The following is a 10,752-nucleotide window of genomic DNA, read 5'->3' as shown; positions in this document are numbered from 1 at the left end:
AGGTATCAATGAATCCTCAAGCAGTTGTGAGCTTGACAGTGGCAAAAGTGACTAGGAGTTGACATGAGAATATTCATCTCAATTATCATTTTATTGGTGGAACTTTAAGACTTCAAATTTCAACAACCAGTAATATCTATCATCAGCACTTACAATGGTAACCATAATCAATTTTCTTGTCTTTAATATGTTTACTTTGATTAACCTCAGTTTTTTATACCCTGAAAAAAATTAACTCTTAAAATGGGAAATAAGTACAAATGATAAGTTCTGTATTTTATAAAGCATCCTTTCATTTAAACAACATGCTTTCTTTACATATATAAATGTAATCTGGGGATATTTTGATATATAACAATATGTTTGCATTTAAGTGTTGAACTCAGCTCATGGCACATGCCTATAGTCTCACCACTTGAAAGGTTCACAGAATAAATAAATAAATGTTACATTCTGATGGCTGTTGAGAAATTTATCACTTTTATTTAGAACCTCAAATTAAATAATAATTATAATAATTATTATTATTATAACTAATGATAATATTTCTGTGCATATATTTAGGTAAATGCCTTTCTCTGAAAGAATGAAAAATTAGTCAACAATGAATTACCTCCTTAGAAATCTCATTTCACTTTGAAAATAGAATGAAGAAAAGTCAACTAGTTACATTGATAGCACTGGCTACTAAGGAATAACAGTGACAATGCTAATCTTTTACTCAGTGGCATGGTCTCTGTCACCTCTGAAACTAGAGGTAGAGTAGGAAGAAGGAATTTTTTAAAGCATCCAAGAAAAAGAAGACAATTCCCATGTTGTGACCTATGCAGATAAACAGAGCAAACTGTTGGTCTCTTTAAGAACCAAAGTTGTCATTTGTGGTGAAGCATGTGTGTAATCCCGACAGGAGACCTGAGACTGGAGGATTGGAAGTTAGAAACCATCCTGGATTATCCATATCAAGATCCTATCTGAAAACAGTTTTAACTAAAAATTATAACCAAAAGTTATATTCAACCATCAGTTTGACTTCATACAAAATATAAATAAACAAAATCAGTATGAAAATGCTTTATGTTAGAAGCCCAAATAGAAAGGAAAATATTTTTGTAGATATCTGGTTGGAGAACATGGAATAGATCAATACATTTAGAAGCATTTTTTAGACAACCAATTGTGTGTGGTTGAGAGTTGCCAAGTAGTATAATAAAAAAGGGGGTCCACATTCTAAGACTGGATTCCAGAATGGGTCTCCTTCTCTGTGTATTAATAACAGGTAATGTTTCTTAGGGTTGCAGAGGTGGGAGTTTCCAGTACCACAATTGTCAGACTTGCAGGAAGCTCTCTGGAAGATTTTAAACTAGAGTTGGAAAAATGAAAATCAGCCAGGTAAGTTGAGAATAGAGCACTCTTGTTCTGTAGGAAGCAGTGGCTAAAACCTCTGTCACTGGGGATGTGGTCCATATTGTAGCATGATACATTTATTAAAAAGAGCATGCTACTGAGAAGTATTGTATCTGAAATACATTCAAATTAATATGACAGGATACGATTGCAAATTGAAAGGGCCATGGAAAAATAAATATATGGGTGTAATAGAGATCACCTGAGTGAACTGATGAAAATAACAATGTTTTTAGTAAAAAGGGATTAAAAAAACAACAATTTTAATACTTTTGTCAATGTCTAAAACAAACAAAAAAATCAAATTGACTCTCACAACCTCATAATTTATAGAAAAGCCATTGTTTCTAACTAGAAATGCAAATGTCCATCCCAGTTAATTAATACCATTTACTTAGGCAAATGTCCTCAACTGTGTCACCATATTTTCACTTAAATTGGATCAGTCATTTTCCTTGTTCTATTATTCCATATTTGATCTTGAAGTCAAATCTACTCTGCATAGGCAAAGTAAAATAATCGTGATTTGATGGGGTACAGAGTCATCACAGACAGCACTTTGAAATTTATTTTCAAAGTATTTTTTGAGACAATGTGTGTTCTCTGCATAATTATATCATGCTTTAAAGCCTTCTCTGCTATGAGCCACCCTGAATTGTTAAGTGATCACTAAGGGAGAGAGAAACCCAATAAAGAGTTAGTATCATGGGAGCAACTACAGAAGTGTGTGTGTGTGTGTGTGTGTGTGTGTGTGTGTGTGTGTGTGTGTGGTGCTTTCAGGTATGTGGTACACATAGCTGAGTTCATATATGTGCATACACTGTATATTCATGAATGTTAACTCTGGAAATCTTCAGGTTAAAAACACAAATTGCAGTAAACAAAATTTAAACGTTTCTGAGTACAGAGTTCCAACAGAGACCAGAAGTGACCTTATTGTGTATAGTTCTGTCACATATTCTGGCCTGTTTCAGCACTTCAAAAAGGAACAACACACTTGGAGAATGTATCATAAAATTTTAGGCAATTTTGATAATTCTTGAGCCAAAGGTATTTTTATTTCACATAGGATAATAGAACCACATGAGTTAGAAATCCTTACAAAGTAGACACTTGAAAGGGTAATGTTTTTAAAAGTATAATGCATAAGAAAAACCTGGCAAATTTAAAATTGAAACTATATTAAAAAGNCTCTGAGTGTTCCATGCAGATCTAAAAGAAACCAGAAATCAGTGATGAGGAACCACACTGTCACAACTTTCATCTTACTGGGACTGACNGATGACCAGCAACTGCAGGTTCTTGTCTTTATCATTCTCTTCTTCACCTACTCACTGAGCATTTCTGGAAATCTGGCCATCATCTCCCTCATCTTAGTGGATCCTCACCTTAAAACAGCCATGTACTATTTCCTTAAGAACTTTGCTGTCTTAGAGATCTCCTTCACATCTGCAAGCATCCCCAGATACCTGTATANCATAGCAACAGGTGACAAAATGATTACCTATAATGCCTGTGTCGCCCAAGTATTTTTTACTGACCTCTTTGGCATAACTGAATTCTTCCTTCTAGCTGCCATGTCCTACGACCGCTATGTGGCCATCTGCAGGCCACTGCACTATTTGACTATCATGAGTACCACAGTCTGCAGAAGACTTGTGTTTTGTTCTTGGGTAGCTGGTTTATTTATTTTAATCCCCCCACTTAGCCTTGGCCTAAATCTGCAGTTCTGTGATTCCAATATCATTGATCATTTTNTCTGTGATGCTTCTCCTCTCCTTAAAATCTCTTGTTCAGACACTTGGTTCATGGAGCAGACAGTTCTCATCTGTGCTGTACTGACACTTGTTATAACGCTGGTATGTGTTGTACTCTCCTATGTTAATATCATCAAGACAGTTCTTAGATTCCCTTCTGCCCAACAAAAGAAAAAAGCCTTCTCTACCTGTTCTTCCCACATGATTGTGGTTTCCATCACCTATGGCAGCTGCATCTTCATCTACATCAAGCCTTCAGCAAAGATGAGGTGGCCATCAACAAGGGTGTGACAGTTCTCACTACATCCATTGCCCCTATGCTAAACCCCTTCATCTACACACTTAGGAATAGGCAAGTCAAGCAAGCCTTCTGGGACTCAATAAAAAGAATTATAGCATTTTCTAAGCAATAAACATGGACTAAACTTCCCAAATTTCTGTGTCCGTTTGACTTTCCCCGAACACTCTTTCTCCTTGTGGATGACACAATTTTCCTGCTCCCAAAAACATCTTTTAGGATCACATCCTTCCATGTGTAGGAAATTTCAGAAATTATAACCCCTGTTTCACTTGAAAATTAATACCAAAAAAATGACAAAATAAAATAAAACAACAGAGAAGCAATTTCCAGGATATTTTACATCTTAAAAAAATTATTTCTTCTAATCCAAAACTTTCGATTGATTTATTCACTAGTTCATTTAATGGATGTTAGTGTGTATCTCCTTAAGGTAGGAACTATTTAGGGCCTAAAAACAGAAGAGGACACAAACAAAAAATCAAAAACAAAAAACAAAATTATACCCCCTCCCTACCATGTACTTTCAGAGATACAAAGGAGAAATGGGAACAAGCCAGTGAGTGGATAATCAAAATGTTGCACATGCATAGCAGGGAATAATTTTGCCCATAAAAGAGGATAAAATTCTACCATTTTTAATATAAGAAAAACACAGACAATTGTGATAAAGTAAGTTAGACACAAAGAGGCAAGTATGTGGATTATAGAAAGGCTGATCTGTGTTATCAGAAGCTAGGGGGGTTGAGGAAGAGAAAACTGAGGAAATTTAATTAAATCACAGGTAGGTAGAAGTCAGAAGTTCCAGTGGGATGTTGTAAATATGGTGATTATGTAAATAACTATAGCATACTCTACAGTTCAGAAATCTTTAAAATGAATTTTGAGGGTTCTTTTAATACAGAAATTATTAATTTTTGAAGATAAAAATTTATATTCTGGTTTGGCTATTACACAGTGTTCTCTTGTATCTAGACACCATGTGATACTTCATGAAGATGCACACCTTTATGTTAATGCATTCTTGAATAACTAATGTAATTAAATAACTTTAGAAATAAAAAGCTTACACTGAAATAGATGTTTGCCATGAAAGAAAATAATAAACTTTTTGATATCATAAAAAACATCAAAAATACTTTATGCTCTTTAAAAATGTATTAAATTCATTTTTCATGGTTTTTTTGCATTACTTATTGTTTTCAATAAATTTCCACCACAGTTTCCCCTCCCTTGACTCCTCCCAATCCTCTGCACTTCCCCTCTCACCTAGATCTTACCCAGGATGTGAGGGTGGTCTGACTGAGATATCTGTTATACTACTGATCACAGGCAAGGTTGATCTGTTGATCTGGATCATTGGGTAGGTATACCCTTACCGCCTCACTCCTCCATGTTAGTTTATCCCTCCTGAAGTTACTCCATCAAAGAGGACAACCTTCCATGAACAGAGGAGGACCTATCTTCAGTCAAGAGTATAGGAGTAGATATGTTCCCTGCTAGAACCTCCATACAAGGTTACAAAAATATTCATATTTCAAAGGGTATCAAATTTGAAGTTTAAATTGCAAATTGTTTTTCTGAAAATGAGTCTCTAGATAGCTCTGTCTGTCCTAAAACTGGCCTCAAACTTACAAAATCTGCCTATCTCTGCCTCCTGAGTGCTGAACTATTCTGACACACGTTTCAATTGCAATCTGCCACCTGTAGATACATATATTGAATTACACAAAATGCCAGTACTGTAAACAATCACATGCTAAGAAAGAAGCAAAATAGTAAAGTGAACTGAATATATGAACACTGAAAACTTAGGAAAGTGTCTTAAAGGAATCTGCAAAACTACAAATAATATTGCCATTTTAATTCATAGTAAAGACACAGTGTTCACCACAGTTCATCCAAAGTGCCTTTGTTTTCAGTCTCACAGTTCTTAAGCTGCAGGTCACTACGATTACAGATTGTCAACCCTGAAGGAAGAAGCTGCCAAGTTCTCACTCCTTTGAGTATGAATAGTGTCTGGGCTTTCAAGTATCATGAATCTCTCAACTGTGTGTGTGTGTGTGTGTGTGTGTGTGTGTGTGTGTGTGTGTGTGTGTGTGTGTTATAATGTATCTGAATAACTATTTATAACAGGAAAACTAAAGAGATAAATGCTTTTTGCAAACAAAGATGAAATGTACCCAAGCATTTGAAACCAATGACGGATGTATTCTGTTCATTCTAATGTAATGCTTTCTGCACTTTACATTGTCTAAGGCTATAAATGAAAATTGAGCTCAATTTAATANCTGTTTACAAGCATCTATTTTTCTGTTATTTCTATTTGTTTTCAAATGTATATTTAAAGTAACAACATGATGTTTTTATATACATGTGGGAATGGGTACAACAGTTAAGCAATCTAACATGCCTGTAATCTCAAATTTTCCCTTTATTTTTCTATCTAGTAAAATCTTCTAGGATCTCATTNATGTTTCCATATAAAATCCAATAATATAAACCAGGCATGGTGGTACATCCCTGAAGTCCCAGCATTCTTGGAACACTAAAATAGCAAGATCAGGAGTTTGAGGTCACTTCAGGCTACCTTGTAAGAACCAGTCTCAAAACACTGAATAAAACTTTTTTAAAAATCAATATTATTAACTATAGTCTTTTGAGAGGTAGGACAAAACACTTTTTCATTTTCTTTCTGCAACCTCATTGTTTCCTTCATTTTTGCATTTTTTCTTTTATTGAAAATAGAATTTTTTTCTCATACTGTGTATCCTGATTACAGTGTTCCTTCTTTCTACTCCTCCCAGTTCCTTCTCCTTTCCTTCCCCTCCAGATCCACACCCTTTTGGTCTTTCATTAGAAAAATATGTATATACTTCTAAGAGATAACAACAAAACATGACAAAATAAAGTATAGTAAGACAAAGCAAAAACCATCACTGAAGTTGAACAAGACAACTCAAAAGAAGGAAGAGTCCCAAGATCAGCCACAAGAATCAGAGACCCACTCATTCTCACACTCCAGAGTCCCATAAAAAATACTAAAGTCGTTTAGAAAAAGCCATAGGGAAACTACTACTGTAGAAGCTTCACAAATCATATACACACACATATAAAAAGGTCTTAAGTGTATTTATCCTACAATGGGGGGAAAAATGCCCTAACCAGATACTACAGGATAAAAAATTAAAAGTCCAATGTCAAGAAAGGTTACCCTTTTGGGGTCTGTAAACAAGTGACATCCCACAGATTGCCAAATGCCAGGGACCCACCCCAGCATTCACACATGTCCTATCAGAGGAGATAAGGAACAGGCAGAAGGAATTAATGGGTTAATGAGTCAGAAACTGTGGCTGGAGAATCTTGCATCTTAGACTGACTAGCAAGTAGAATGTTTCTTTATTTATACAGATTCCATAAAAAAGGCAAAATTGTGATTTGAAAAGAAATACAGAGCACATCATGTTATCCCTGGGCATGACTTACAAGTACAGAGAGAATAGGTATTATCAATCTCAAATAATTTTAGACTATATAAGCATTTATGACATATAACTTATTGTTCTTAAGGAAAGTGAAACATTAAACAGAGAGAAATATATCTAAGTTCCCAAGCCTTGAACAATGCATAGTGATTGAAGGACAACTTGTAAGTTAGCCTAATTTAAAAGTTTAAAAGCTCTCCAGGCTGCAGGCTGCTGTATTCTATTCATTTCTTTTCTCCTGGTTTCTTAGTTAAAAGACTCACTGTAACTTTTTTTATTCACTTTCCATCCTGATCACAGACCCCTACCTCCCCTTCTCCCAGTCCCAACCTTATAAATCCCTCCTCTCATTGTCCCCTCTCCTACTCCTCAGAGAAGGGGAGCCTCCCTTGGGTACCACCCACCCTGATTCATCTAGCCCAGTAGGACTAGGCACATCCTCTCCCAGTGAGGTCCAACCAGGCAGTCCAGGTAGAGGAAGGGGATCCAATGGCAGGCAAAAGAGTCAGAGACAACCCCCCCCCTTGTTCCACTTTTTAGGGGACCCACACGAGTATCAAGCCACATATTTGCTACAAATGTGTAAGGGGTCTAGGTCCAGCTTCCGTATACACCTTGGTGGGTGATCCCGGCTCTGTGAGCCCCCATGGTCCCAGGTTAGTAGACCTTGTGGGTCTTCTTACAGTGTCCTTGACCCCTCCCACTTTCTCACTTCTACCTCCTAGGGCTCTACCTGATGTTTGGCTATGGGTCTCTGCATCTGCCTCAGCTGCTGGATGAAGCTGCTCAGGAGACAGTTATGCTAGGTTCCTGTCTGCAAACATAGCAGTGTCATTAATAGTATCAGGAGTTGGCTCTCTCACATGGGATGGGTCTCAAGTTAGGGCAGTCATTGGATGGCTGTTCCCTCAGTCTCTTCTCTATCTTTATCTCTGTCCATCTTTTAGGCAAGACAAAATTTGGGTTGGAGGTTTTGTGGGCAGATTGATGTCCCACTCCCTCCTCTGGAAGTCCTGCCTGGCTACAGGAGATGGCCACTTCAGTCTCTATGTCCTCCTCTGGTAGGAATCTTAGCTAGAATCATCCGTGTATCCTCTTCCATCCCAGGCCTTCAGCTAGTCAACATCTCATCAGAGATACACAAACCCCCTCCCCCATAGCTGATTTCCATTCTCACTCCCAGTCCTTTCTCACCTCCCCTCTCCCCATACCTGATTGCTATCCCCATTCCCCTCCTCACCTCCACTCCTATCCAGTTCCCTCCCTCCATTCACCTCTGATGACCACTTAGTTTCCCACTTCTGACTGAGATTTGAGAATACTCCCTTGGGACCTCCATACTACCCAGTTTCTTTGGGTCTGTGGATTGTAACATGGTTATCCTACACTTTATGGCTAATGTCCACTTATAAGTGAGTACATACTATAAGTATCTTTCTGACTCTGGTTACTTCACTCAGGGTGATAGTCTCAAGTTTCATCCATTTACCTGCAAAACTTATGATGTCTTTGTTTTAAATAGCTGGATAGCATTCTATTGTGTAGATGTACACCATTTTCTTTATCCATTCTGCAGCTGAGGGACATCTAGGTTGTTTCCAGTTTGGGGCTATTACAAATCTTGAATGTCTGAGAAGCACTTCTGACTGCCCAGTAGTGGGGGTGGGGACCAGGGCCAGAGCTCCACGTGTACCCCAGCACCTGCCCAAGGGACACTACTCCCTCATACCCATACATCTGTGAGCCAGACTGTCCAGGGTACCAGCCCCTCTTTTCTATATACTCAGCCACAAGGCTACCCATCTCCCCCACTGTGCCCAACTCTCCCTTTTGTAAGTATGTGATAAGGAAAAAATGCAAATGTCAGAATTGACTGGAGCCCTTCCCTCCAGAAGAGCCTTTTTTTTTTCCTAATTTTTTATTAGGTAGTTTTTTTCACAGAAGAGACTTTTAGCCATGTAATAATGTAGAGAGAAGTTGTTGGTGTTCGAAGACTCCATGTGGCTGTGCAACTTCTGTACATTTGCAATTAGAAATATTAAAGATTTATTTATCTATTTAAAAAGATAAATGTTCAACATCAGGGAAATGCAAATCAAAACGACTATGAGATTCCATCTTACACCAATGATAATGGGTAAGATCAAAAATTAAAATGATAGCACATGCTGGTGAGGATGTGGAGCAAGGGGAACACTTCTTCATTGCTGGTGAGACTGCACACTCATAGAACCACTTTGGAAATCAATCTAGCAGTTTCTCAGAAAACTGAGACTAGTTCTGCCTCAAGGCCCAGCTGTACTGCTCCTGGGCATATACCCAAAATATGCTCACTATACCATAGGGACACTTGAGTCCTACCAACTATGTTTGTAGCAACTTTATTCATAACAGACCTCACTGTAACTTAATGTGAACCAGGTTCTGCTAGAGACCAGCTCTAGCTGCAAGGTACAGATTCTGAGAAGGAGAAGGGGCCTCTGTGAAAATGAAGACAATGACCACCTGTTGATATTCAAGCTATTCAACCAAATAGCTTGAGCTATCTTTATCAATACAATCACAATCCTGCTCACCCGAGTGGAGCAGAAACTTCTAGTTCTTTGGAAAATTAGCTATGCCAAATCCTGTTTTGCTGGGGCACACAGGTGAAAGGATGTTTTGCTAAAGCAAAGACATGAAACACTGTTTTCCTGAAAGGTTGTTGAAAGGAGTATAAATATGACCCAACAGACAGTGGAGAGGAACACTGAGCTTGGGTTTGGTTTGTTCCAACTTGCTATTCTTCACTAACGATACTGGTTTGCTTTATGTCGTGTTGTTGAGCTCAACTTGTGATAACATGAGATTTGAGAGAAACTCAGCCAAGAGCTGATCTGAGGTTCCTGTGGGGAAGCTTGCAGCTCCTGTGGCCTTGCCTCAGGCCACTTGGTGAACCTTTGTGGTTTCTTCAGAATTGGACTACAGCTGCCTGTTGTCTGCTTGCTGAAAGACTGGACTATGGCTGCTCGGTCATATTTGGTGTTTGCTACGGGACTGAGCTGCTACTCAAGAAAATCAAGCTCACCGCCCACCCCCCAACAACTATTGTTGAACAGATCCACTTCCCTTATTCTAATAACTTTTCCACTATCTATACTGGGTGGTGGGCTAGAGGAGAGGGTGAACCCTTATTAAAAGTAGATTGCAAAAGAAATTATGCCTACACTTGACAAGTGATATCATTGGTTATTCTATTTAAAGAAATCATAACATCAGCATTAAAAAATCCCCAATAGTTTCCCTTCCTCTTTCCCCACTCCTCTGAGTCAATCACTCCCCAACATTAATTTGAACTACAAAGCACAATTTCACCAAGCCAAAAATAAATAAAGACAAGACAGGCATGTCTTGTGGACATGAGCATATACCCAGATGGTAGCAAATGTGTTTACATGGTTATGCAAAATGAGAGACAGATTAAACATTTGTGGGCATAAGTCCAATCATCAAGTAGCATTCCTCTGTCATAATACTATTTTTTTTAAATTTCAGAGACATGTTCATTGTACCAAGCAACCTTTACTGATAAGCACCTATCAGTTTCTGATAGTTTCCCCATCCTTTAAGTCTCTGTTGATCAGACATAATTTTCCCATTTTACATCTCTGTTAATCAGGCATAGCCTTCCAATTTTAGTCTCTGTTGATCAGGCATAGCTTCCTCAGAACAGTCATACAAGCTCTTTACAACTGCCACAGGCTTACTCTGTGTGACAGTAGCTGTTTCTCTAGGGACATGATTACATGCTCCAAAATACTCAGGATTA

General features: G+C 38.0%; 1 pseudogene; it reads left to right on the top strand.

The window, feature by feature from the left end:
• The first annotated feature begins 2,639 nt into the window (after window positions 1–2,639).
• On the top strand, window positions 2,640–3,574 carry LOC110303694 (annotated as a pseudogene).
• The last annotated feature ends 7,178 nt before the right edge of the window (window positions 3,575–10,752 follow it).

Source organism: Mus caroli, chromosome 10 (assembly GCF_900094665.2).
Source record: "Mus caroli chromosome 10, CAROLI_EIJ_v1.1, whole genome shotgun sequence".
Lineage (NCBI taxonomy): Eukaryota > Metazoa > Chordata > Mammalia > Rodentia > Muridae > Mus > Mus caroli.
The sequence above is the reverse complement of the archived record's forward strand: the minus strand, read 5'-3'. Positions and strand labels throughout refer to the sequence as shown.